General features: G+C 44.4%; 1 protein-coding gene across 2 annotated transcripts in view; it reads right to left on the reverse strand.

The window, feature by feature from the left end:
• Window positions 1-12,218, reverse strand: part of LOC125447192 (tetraspanin-4-like) — a 40,241-nt gene that overhangs the window by 18,536 nt on the left and 9,487 nt on the right. Inside the window, exon 1 of one of the 2 annotated variants that reach the window (XM_048521402.1) lies at window positions 5,004-5,039. The exons of the other annotated variant lie outside the window; for it this stretch is intronic. The gene's annotated coding sequence lies outside the window, so the exon portion shown is untranslated. Of the gene's footprint in view, window positions 1-5,003; window positions 5,040-12,218 lie in introns of those variants that run through there. 2 annotated transcript variants of the gene reach the window in all.

Here is a 12,218-nt window from a genome sequence, read left to right on the forward strand (position 1 = left end):
GAAGAGTTTGATATTTCTGTAGTCCAATATTTCGGCTTCCCAGCAAGGACCAGTCCACAGTATAGCTTGTTAGCACTCCTTGCGCTGACAATAACAGAATTACTGCACTTATTGGTCCAGACTTCCTACTCAATTCTGCAGCCATTTCATCGTTTTGCCACTAAGACTGGAAGAAATTCCAATTCCATCCCATGTCACCTCTCATTTCCACAGCACTGAAGGCTGGAAAATTCACGATCACTCTGACTCATCCCATAATTTCTGTTCTCAATCTTCCTCTGTTTCCTACAGTATCTGGGCCTCTGACAACTTTGAAAATCCACGCAGTTTCAGCCGGTCACTGCTGGCACCCTGGTTTGTGTAATGTCTTTTAATGGCTAGTACTTTTACAGTGAAAGTAAATTCTGTCAGAGATCACACAACAAGCCACAATTGTATGAAGTACGAACACATTTCTTTGAAACACAGTCTGCTGAGGCAAGGAAAGCAAAACTGCAAACAAGAACAATTTGACTGCGAATGTATCCAGCCTGCAGGAGAGGGTCAGCAAAATTATTTGACATTGTATTCCTTCCAGTGACGATGGTCTCATTCACTTATCACACAATCAGACCCAAACTCTTATACAATCTTATTTTAAATGCCATTGGACATGCAGGTGAAATGCCAAACAGGCTATGGACAAGGAGCTGGAAAAGTGACGTTTGGATGGGTGGCTTCTTGTTGAACAGCATGGATACAATGAATGGAGTGTAGTGTGAGCAAAATAGAAGCAGTTTCTCGGTTACAGCCCCTCACAGTGAAAACAGTGGAGGCATATCCTGTACTACACAGAGAAAACTAATACTGGAATGTCAGCCACCAAATGGGGTAGTGTGTCAGGCACAGAGGCAGACTCTGACAGAGACACACAGATAAACACATGGGCTCTTCTGCCCCATGCACCGTCACCACCCATATACACAGCCCATACAAACAGAGACATCCTTCCTCACACAGTTAAAGATGCACACAGAAAGCCAGACACACAAACACGCAGACCCCCGACCTGATAGGCCCTCCCCGACACAGACTACAGTCAGAGACACCCTCCTTTGCACACAGTTGTAGAGACCACACACAAAGTCAGAGAGACTGACACATCTATATATACATACGAACGCGCGCGCACACACACAGTCTGAAATGACTTGTCCCTTATTATCAGACTAGCAAACTGGTCAAATTGTGTTCATCCATAACTGAGAATTAAACACCCAAAAATAGGGAAGAGATGAGAGATGAGAGGGAGAGATATTGCAATAGGAAGTGAACTTTATTTAATAGTCGTTGCTGTCTGGAAGATCCCATTCAGGGAGCATCGACAGGATAACCTTTTACCATATATGTGTATGTATGAAGTCAAATTCACAACCAGGACGAGGTCTGCTATCCATTTCCTCTGGAATGTTCTGGAATTTCACACAGGACCGAAATACAACCTAAATAACAGCACAATCATCACTGCTTAACTGCAGGGACACACGCTGAGTCACAAGGTCATTGTCAAAGACCTGTCAAACTGTTAATTTATCTTTGACTTAATCATCAGTATATAACATCAGATCAAGGTTGCTCAACACTTCCCAGCTCAGTTGACTTTATAAACCTTCCTCCTCAGAAGGACTTGGCTCTGTTAGGGCCCAACTTCATTGATACCAAGTGCCCCCCAGTTCCAACAACAACCTGCGTTTATGTAGTGCCGGTAATTGTGTACAACATGCCAAGATGTTAAGCTAGAATGTAAGGAAGGGAAAACTTTGACAAAGTGGTCAGAGGAAGGGGAAAAAGAAAACATGGAGACGCAGAAAGGTCTGCCATGGGAGTCCCAGAACCCAGGGCCCAGCCATCTGGGAAACAACGTCTCCAAAAATGGACAAAGGAATGGGAAAGAGAGAAGCAGATCGACTTGTAGAGGAGGACAGTGGGGCTGTTCCATGGTCGTTCCTTTTATTCATTTAGGAGCATTTATTTCCCATCCCTAATTGCCTTAAGAAAGTGGTAGTGAGCTGCAGTGTCTCATGGCAGAGACACCCATGACAACTTTATGGAGGAAAATTCCAGAATTTTGACCCAGCAACACTGAAGGAATGGCAATATATTTCCAAGTCAGGATAGTGAATGGGTTGGAGGGGAACTTGCAAGGGGTGATGTTCCCATGCATCTGCCCTTGTCCTTCTGGATGGGAGAAGTCATGGGTTTTAAATGTACTGCCTAAGGAGCCATAAGACCATAAGATATAGGAGCAGAATACGGCCACTTGGCTCATCGAGTTTGCTCTACCATTCAATCAAGGCTGAATTGGTTCTCGCCCCCATTCTCCTAGCTGCTCCCTGTAACGCTCGATTCCCTTACTAATCAAGAACCTGTCTATCTCGGTCTTAAATACACTCAATAACTTGGCCTGCACAGCCTTCTGTGGCAACAAGTTTCATAGATTCATCACGATGTGGCTGAAGAACTTCCTCCTTATCCCATTTGTAAAGGGTTGTCTCTTCACCCGGAGGCTGTGCCTTCAGGTCCTTGTCTCTTCTATGAGTGGAAATATCTTCTCCATATCCACTCTTTGCAGGGAAAGGGTGAGGGAGTGGGACAGGGTGAGTTGCTCTGGCAAAGAGCTGCCATGAATATAATGGGCCAAAAGGCCTCTGGCTGCGCTTTCACCATTCAACAATTCTTCAATGACAGCCAACCTTTTACAGCAAGCTCCCACAGACTAATGGCATCCAGGTGACTTGTTTGCACTGATGCCAATATCCAGATAAATATTTGTTAGGACTCTTAACATTTTTCCTCCTCTGTTATAATGTTAAGGTACTTGTAGATTAACACCAAATCCGACACAAAACACAACTGGGAAATAATAGGAAGACAAAATTTGACAGCATCGATGACAGCACAAGAGCAGAGACTGAGAAAAACAGAGTTAATGTCTCAGCCTCGTGATCTTTAGTCTGCAAACTATTGTGAGTATCTTTTGTTTTTATTTTAGATTCCCTAGGCCTGTTGTATTTCGCTGATGTACTTGGTGATGGAAGTGAAGACTGCAGGGAATAGCTAGATAATTGCTGTTGTTTGACCTCGAGAGAGCCTGACCTCTCACCGAGGGAACAGTTTAGCTGCGTGCTGTCTGAAGAAACTAAATTGCCCTTAGCCTCAGATTGACTTTAGTTCTTGGCTGAGGCTTTTGTGTGTAAAGGCAAAGGTTTAGGAAATATTTACTAATTTATTCAAAGCTGTCATGGACAGAACCTCAGAGTGTGTGTGTGAGAGAGGGGGAGGGAGACAGAAAATGGGGAGGGGCAAAGAGAGAATATGGGGAGAGAGAAAGAGAGAAGACGGGAGGAGAAAGAGAAAGTGCGAGAGAGAATTCATGGAGGGGGTAGCAAAGGGGAATGAACACGCAAAGAGAGAAAAGAAAAAACACAGCAAGAGAAATACAAGGAAGGTAGAGGATAGGAGAAAACTTTGGGAGAACAGTGAGACAGAGAGTTTGAAAATATGGACAGAGAAAGACAGAGCAGACATGGGGGCAAATGAATGTAAGAGGAGGGAAAGACACATTTGTGGAAGTTTAAATAGTCAGGACCAAGAAAGTTGAAGAATAAACACTGCAGTCATAAAGTGAGGAACTTATGTCTGTCTCTAGTCAGCACAGAATCAGAAATATGAGCCTCCCATTAGATTGCCTTGCTGAGTTTTGTCAAACCTGGCACTAAGCACCTAGGTAGTTGCTAGGCCTGACTGGGAGGACAGCTCAGGGCTGGGGAGCTGACAGTGGAAAGTCTGACTTACAGTAAATGTAATTTATTCCCCAGGCTCACTGCAAAATCAAATAAAAATGCAGAAGCCTGCATCTTTGCTCTGGCTTGGCTTCACAATGTCAAATGATTCTTGCTGTTCATTTGGAAAATGATGGAGCACCTCTCTTGTCAGACTTTACCCCTTCCTCCTCCAATATACACTCTCTCTCACTGCAGTACAGCGAGGGCATTGTAAAATGCATTTTAAACAAAATTCATTCACAGGATGAGGAAATTGCTGGCTAGGCCAGCTAAGAGGCAACCACATTGCTGTGGGTCTGGAGTCACATGGAGACCAGACCAGGTAAGGATGGCAGTTTCCTTCCCTAAAGGGCATTAGTGAACCAAATGGGGTAGTAGGAACTGCCAATACTGGACTCTGAGATAAGAAGCTGTAGCGCTGGATGAACACAGTAGGCCAGGCAGCAGAAGGAAAGCTGACGTTTCGGGTCTGGACCCTTCTTCAGAAAATGGGTTTTTCCCCCAACAATTGACAGTGATCATCATTAGACCTTAATTCCACATTTTGACTGAATTCACATTCTACCATCTGCTGCCATTACCACCGTGCCGTGTGCGGAAGCTTGCTGTGCACGATCACATTTCCCAATTTACAACTGCAACCACGTCAAATTGGCCTTCAAACCCTTTGAAAGTTCTTGAGGTTGTGAAAGGGGATTTAGAAACACATATGACTTCTTTGGGTCCCGACTTGAAATGTCAAATTTCCTGCTCCTTTGATGCTGCCTGGCCTGCTGTGTTCCTCCAGCTCCACACTGTGTTATCAGCATATTACCTACATGGTGACCTACAGCATCAATCACAAGAGGTTAATAAAGTGGTTGTGCTTGTGGACTAGACAGCTACCCTCTCATTAGTGAGAGATAACTGGTGGTGGTTTAACCTGAGGGTCACCGTACCTCAAGTGAGAGAAGAGGTTGAGGAGGAGAGTTCTTCATGGTAACATTAACTGAATTTGAACTCTCGCTGATCGTGCTACTCAACATTGCAACCCAGCTGTCACTCCAACTAGGCTAACCAAACCCCTTATAAGTAAAGTCACCACAGTCCTAATGAACCATACTGTTTCATCACACTGAGAAAAGACAACGAACATCTCCAAGGAGATTACAAGTTAGCAGCTATATCAGTCAGACTTACCTCTACAGCTAACCTAACAAACTAGAACAACTCAAGAGGCGGCTGAAACTGACCAGCTCCTCCCAGAAATTGTCAAATTATATCCCTGTGGGCAGAGCTACACAACAGTTTCAGACTTAACCCTTTAGAGTGAACTGTCTTACACAACATAAAAAGAAGCAAAAGTATTGTGTATGCTAGAAACCTGAAACCAGAGAACGTTGGTGAAACTCAGCAAGTCTGGCAGCATCTGTGGAGAGAGAAAAACAAGAGTTAATGTTTCGAGTCCAGTCTGATTCTTACTCAGTTCTGAAAAAGTCGTACTGAACTTGAAACATTAACTCTGTTTCGCTCTCTCCACAAATGCTGCTGGACCTGATGGGTTTCTTTGATATTCTATGTTTGTACCTCAATCCTCATCCTGCACATCTTCAATTCTCCTCCCTCCATCAGAGCCAGCGCTGCCTGGATCTCAAACTTTGGACTTCCTCCTGAAAAAAATCTAAATTCTTAAATCAGGCCTTTGGTCGCCAGTCTAATAGCACTCCAGGAGGCTCTCTGTCAAATTTTGTTAGCCATTTCATCCACCTTGGGTTGCTTTATGGTATCAGAGGCGCTATAGCAAGGCAGACGGCTTGCCTGACTACAAGTTCCCACCCTCACAAGAAGTCATGGGAGATGAAGGGTCAAGATGTCCCTGCTGTGGAGCAGTGCGCAAAAGGCACACTCAGCACTTTCAACCTCAGTGAGCTAATCTCAGCTAACACCATTAATAACATTGGAGGAAGTGACTTATTGACAGAGAGGGGGCCTCAAACCCTGAGAACAGGAAATGCAGGCACAGATTCCATGGTAACCGCAGCTCAATAAATATTCCAGGGGGAATCATACAGAATTCAGACCAAGAAGCCACTCTATCACCAGAGATAGAATGCAAAAGCAAACCCAAAATCAACAAGTTTTACATTTATTACATTTTCTGTTTCATTTTAATATTATGGGATATGCTTTCTTGAGCTAAAATACCCTTTCTTATTTTTAAAAATGATGTAATTCTCCTTTCAATAGACAATAGGTGCTGGAGTAGGCCATTCGGCCCTTTGAGCCAGCACCACCATTCATTGTGATCATGGCTGATCATCCACAATCAGTATCCTGTTCCAGCCTTATCCCCATAACTCTTGATCCCACTCCCTTTAAGAGCTCTATCCATCTCTTTCTTGAAAGTATCCAGAGAGTTGGCCTCCACTGCCTTCTGGGGCAGAGCATTCCACCACCCTCTGGGTGAAGAAGGTTCTCCTCAACTCTGCTCTAAATGGCCTACCCCTTATTTTTAAACTGTGTCCTCTGGTTCTGGACTCACCCATCAGCCGAAACATGCTTCCTGCCTCCAGAGTGTCCAATCCTTTAATAATCTTATACGTCTCAATCAGATCCCCTCTCATCCTTCTAAACTCAAGAGTATACAAGCCTAGTCGCTCCAATCTTTCAGCATATGATAGTCCCACCATTCCGAGAATTGACCTCGTGAACCTACGCTGCACTCCCTCAATAGCAAGAGTGTCCTCCCTCAAATTTGGAGACCAAAACTGCACACAATACTCCAGGTGCAGTCTCACCAGGGCCCTGTACAGCTGCAGAAGGACCTCTTTGCTCCTATACTCAATTCCTCTTGTGATGAAGGCCAGCATGCTATTAGCTTTCTTCACTACCTGCTGTACCTGCATGCTTGCTTTCATCGACTGATGTACAAGAATACCTAGATCTCGTTGTGCTTCCCCTTTACCTAAGTTGACTTCATTGATATAGTAATCTGCCTTCCTGTTCTTGCCACCAAAGTGTATAACCACATATTTATCCACATTAAACTGCATCTGCCATCCATCCGTCCACTCACCTAGCCTGTCCAAGTCACCCTGTATTCTCATAATATCCTCCTCACATTACACACTGCCACCCAACTTTGTGTCATCAGCAAATTTGCTAATATTACTTCTAATGCCTTCGTCTATATAATTAATATATTTTGTAAACAGCTGCGGTCCCAGCACCGAATCTTGTGGTACCCCACTGGTCACTGCCTGCCATTCCGAAAGGGACCCGTTTATCACAACTCTTTGCTTCCTGTCAGCCAGCCAATTTTCAATCCAACTCAGTATTTAGCCCCCAATACCATGTGCCCTAATTTTGTTCACCAAACTCCTAGGCGGGACTTTATCAAAGGCTTTCTGAAAGTCCAGGTACACTACATCCACTGGCTCTCCCTTATCCATCTCCATAGATACATCGTCAAAAAATTCCAGAAGATTAGTCAAGCACGATTTCCCCTTCGTAAATCCATGCTGACTCTGACCTATTCTGTTACTGCTATCCAAATGAGTCGTAATTTCATCTTTTATAATTGACTCCAGCATCTTTCCCACCACTGACGTCAGGCTAACCGGTCTGCAATTTCCTGTTTTCTCTCTCCCTTTCTTGAAAAGTGGGACAACATTTGCCACCCTCCAATCCGCAGGAACTGATCCTGAATCTATAGAACCTTGGAAAATAATTACCAACGCGTCCACAATTTCTAGAGCCACCTCCTTAAGTACCCTGGGATGCAGACCATCAGGCCCCGGGGACTTATCAGCCTTCAGACCTAACAGTCTATCCAACACCATTTCCTGCCTAATATAAATACCCTTCAGTTTGTCTACTACCCTAGGTCCTTCAGCCACTACTACATCTGGGAGATTGCTTGTGTCTTCCTTAGTGAAGACAGATCCAAAGTACCTATTCAACTCTTCTGCCATTTCCTTGTTCCCCATAACAAATTCACCCGTTTCTGACTTCAAGGGCCCAATTTTAGTGGCAACCATTTTTTTTCTTTTCACATACCTAAAAAAGCTTTTACTATCCTCCTTTATATTTTTGGCCAGTTTTCCTTCATAGCTCATTTTTTCTCTGTGTATTGCCCTTTTAGTTATCTGCTGTTGCTCTTTAAAAGCTTCCCAGTCCTCCGGCTTCCCACTCATCTTTGCTATGTTATACTTCTCTTTTATTTTTACATAGTCCTTAACTTCCCTCGTCAGCCACGGCTGCCCTTGCCTCCCCTTAGGATCTTTCTTCCTCTTTGGAATGAACTGATCCTGCACCTTCTGCATTATATCCAGAAATACCTGCCATTGTTGTTCCACTGCCATCCCTGCTAGGGTCTTGTACCACTGAGCTTTGGCCAGCTCCTCCCTCATAGCTCCATAGTTCCCTTTGTTCAACTGCAATACTGACACTTCCGATTCTCCCTTCTCCCTCTCAAACTGCAGATTAAAACTTATCATATTATGGTCATGACCTCCTAATGGCTCCTTTACTTTGAGGTCCCTGATCAAATCCGGTTCATTGCACAACACCAGATCCAGAATTGCCTCCTCCCTGGTAGGGTCCAGTACAAGCTGTTCTAAGAATCCATCTCGGAGGCACTCTACAAACTCCCTTTCTTGGGGTCCAGTACCATCCTGATTCTCCCAGTCTACCTGCATGTTGAAACCTCCCATAACAACTGTAGTGATACCTTTGTGACAGGCCAATTTCAACTCTTGATTCAACTTGCACCCTACCTCCTGACTACTGTTTGGGGGCCTGTAGATAACTCCCATTAGGGTCTTTCTACCTTAGAATTTCCCCACACATCCATCATCATATAACTGGTCATTTGCTGTTACAAAACATGAGTATGACTGCAAAAAGAAACACAATCTTGTCTCATTAAAGCTTTACACCTTGAGGACATTTGCAGGAATGCCAGGGTAAAGGGGAGTAACATTTGATGTTGAAACAAACACAGAGCACTAGAGAAACTGCAGCAAGTCTGGCAGCATCTGTGGAGCAAGAAAAAGTGTTAACGTTTCAAATCCAACATGACCTTTTCACTTCAAATGCAATGTTTCTATAGAACCCTGAAAGTTGTTGGAGGAAAGAATGCTGAGTGATTTGTGTAGGCATTGCCACAGAGTGTGAACCAGGTAGGTGATGGTCGATAGTTAACTGCCAAGCTTTGTTTAAATTTAAACGAGGTAAGCTGGCTTTGCTTGGTTAAAGCATTGTTCTGAGGAACAAATCAGAGAATGGCTTATGTATATTTCTGTTTCAATATCCGTTTCATCTATTTAAAGGTGAAACAGGTGCAAAGCATATACATGATAATGAAATGTGAGGCTGGATGAACACAGCAGGTCCAGCAGCATCTCAGGAGCACAAAAGCTGACGTTTCGGGCCTAGACCCTTCATCAGCTCTCTGATGAAGGGTCTAGGCCCGAAACGTCAGCTTTTGTGCTCCTGAGATGCTGCTGGGCCTGCTGTGTTCATCCAGCCTCACATTTCGTTATCTTGGATTCTCCAGCATCTGCAGTTCCCATTATCACCAAAGCATATACATATCCTGTTTGGAAAGTACAGGGCTGTGTTGTATATGTACAATGTGAGTATGCACCAGTCTGATGCACTGTGGGCCTGACAATTGTTCTGTTGTACGTTGGCATTCTTGCACATTGTTCTGATGAATGCAAGATGAAAAGCTTTGACAAAATGTAATCTTTCTTCTGCAAATTCATAAAATGACTCTGGCTACAACAGCAGGTCAGAGGCTGAGGATTTTCCGACGACTGACTCAACTCTTGACTTCCCAAAATCCGTCCACTATCTACAAGGCACACGTCAAGAGTGTGATGGAATACTGCCCATGTGTCTGGATGGGTGCAGCTTCAACAAGACTTAAAAATTATGTGGGTACCAACCAGGACAAAGCAGCCCACGCGCTTGACACTGCATCCACTGATTTAGTCACGACCGAAACAAGTGCTGTAAAGGAAAATGGCATACAAAGAACACAGTTTTGCATTTTTATTGCACCTTTCACAGCCTCAGGACCAGCCAAAGCATGATACAGTCAACTGAAGTAGCTTGGGGAAAATGTAGGAAACATTTTCATGGAACGTTGGAAAGGGGGCAAGGCCACTTGGAAAAATCAGAAGAAGCTTTATAAAACATCATGCGTTGAGGGAAATCTAGAAGATAAGAATATGAATTGAGTACAAACATCAAAGAGACAAAAGCAATGGTAGCTTGAATGTATATATGAGAAGAATCTAGAGTGAGAACGAATGTCTAAGTGGAACAGGTAGACAACCTTTGTTCATTTGACATAAATGAGAACAGAAGATGGAAGATGTGATGCAGACAGAAATTAGACGGAGGATAGAAATAGTTTTGTGAACAGATGAGGTGTGTTGACAAGAAAACTCAAGCCCAGAACAAAATCTCATAAGATGTTGCTTTCTATCCACTTTCCTGCTGACTGGAAAATATGGAAAGGTCTGCAGATGCAAAGAGAGGTCTTTGGAATGTGGATGTTCCTGTATTAGCTAACAGTTCTGAAACAGTTTAATGTCTGAGATCACATTAAACTGCACCCACTGATGTCACAGATTGTTATGTGGGGTGGGGGGCGTGGAATATCAGGAGAATAGCTGAGGTTCTTGAAGGGGGCGGTTGTGCTGATATTTTCTAAATGACCCACTCAGAGATGTTGCAACACACTTTTGGATCAGGTGGGCCTCGAACTCAGGCTTCCTGTCTCAGAGGTAGGGACACTAACTCTGCACCACAGCAGCCCTGTTAGGGACAGTTATAGATTCTACGTCCCCCAAAAGTTCCTCCAATCCCTTTTTATTTCCCTTTCTTTCTTCCCCTCCCCCCCCCCAGTCTCCGCTCCATGTTCTCTTCATACCCTGAAGTGCTCTTAAAAATAACTGAATATCCTTTTCCCCCCCATCACCAAATCAGCCATAGTATTTTTGTGTCACCTATTGACCATCACCCGTGTTTTCCAAATGAATCAATTTATGTGCAAAGCCCATTAAGGGATGATGCAGACCATCAAAGGTTAGAGAGAGGGAGAAAAGAGAGGGAGACGGCTAACCCAAAATGGAGTCAATAGATATGAAGCTGGAAGAGCACAGAAGGTCAGACAGGTTCCGAGGAGCAGGAAAGTCAACATTTTGGGCCAAAATCGTTCGTCAGGACCAAAACATTTGCTTTTGTCTCTTTGACGTTTGTACTCAACTCATATTCTTATCTTCTAGATTTCCCTCAACGCATGATGTTTTATAAAGCTTCTTCTGATTTTTCCAAGTGGCCTTGCCCCCTTTCCAACGTTCCATGAAAATGTTTCCTACATTTTCCCCTAGCTACTTCAGTTGACTGTATCATACTTTGGCTGGTCCTGATAGTGGCTTCCAGCATCTGCAGTCCTTACTGTCTACAAACCAAAATGGAGTTGGGGGAAGCCACTATCACCATAATCCTACCAGAAACCCAGGGCTGCTCTCTTTAGAAAACAGCTGATTGGTGGGGGTTTTAACCTGAGGGTCACCACCCCTCAAGCGAGGGGAGACATTGAGAAGGACAGTCCCTCATGGGAACCTCAGCCAGTGCAAGACTGAACCAACGCTTGGTGTCAGAATGTATCACAAGCCAGCCATCCAGCCAACTGAGCTGCCCGACCCCTATCCACCCACAAGCATCACTGCTGCACAGATGGATGTTAAGAAATTCTGTAAGCAGAACATGGGAAGTTGCAGAAGCAAAAAGAAAAGTTCGGGAAAAGAAAATATTAGAGTTTCAGCCAGAGCTGAATATATACAATGATCTCTCCTAAATGGTAATGTGGAGAGCAGGAGGTGGAGGATAGACATCTCAGACAAACTACAGTCACGGGAGGTAGACATTGCTGGCGGGGCCAGCATTTATTGCCCCGTCCCTAGTTGCCCCTTGAGAAGGCAGGGGTGAGCTGCCTTCTTGAACCACTGAGGTCCACCTGCAGTGGGTTGACCCACAATACCCTTAGCATGGGGTTCCAGGATGCTGACCCAGCGACATTAATGGAACGGCGATATATTTCCAAGTCAGGATGGTGATTGGTTTGGAGGGGAACTTGCAGGGGGTGGTGTTCTCATGTATCTGCTGCCCTTGTCCTTCTAGATAGGAAGCGGTTGTGGGTTTGGAAGGTGCTGTCTGAGGATCTTCGGTGAATTTCTGCAGGTCATTTTGTTGATGGTACACACTGCTGCGACTGAACGTTCGTGGTGGAGGGAGTGGATGTGGTGCCATTCAAGCAGGGGCTGCTTTGTCCTGGACGTGGAATCTACAACATCCAGCTGAGAGGGCAGATCGAGGGGAGGGGTTACGGTTTTAAAA

This window comes from Stegostoma tigrinum, chromosome 38 (assembly GCF_030684315.1).
Source record: "Stegostoma tigrinum isolate sSteTig4 chromosome 38, sSteTig4.hap1, whole genome shotgun sequence".
Lineage (NCBI taxonomy): Eukaryota > Metazoa > Chordata > Chondrichthyes > Orectolobiformes > Stegostomatidae > Stegostoma > Stegostoma tigrinum.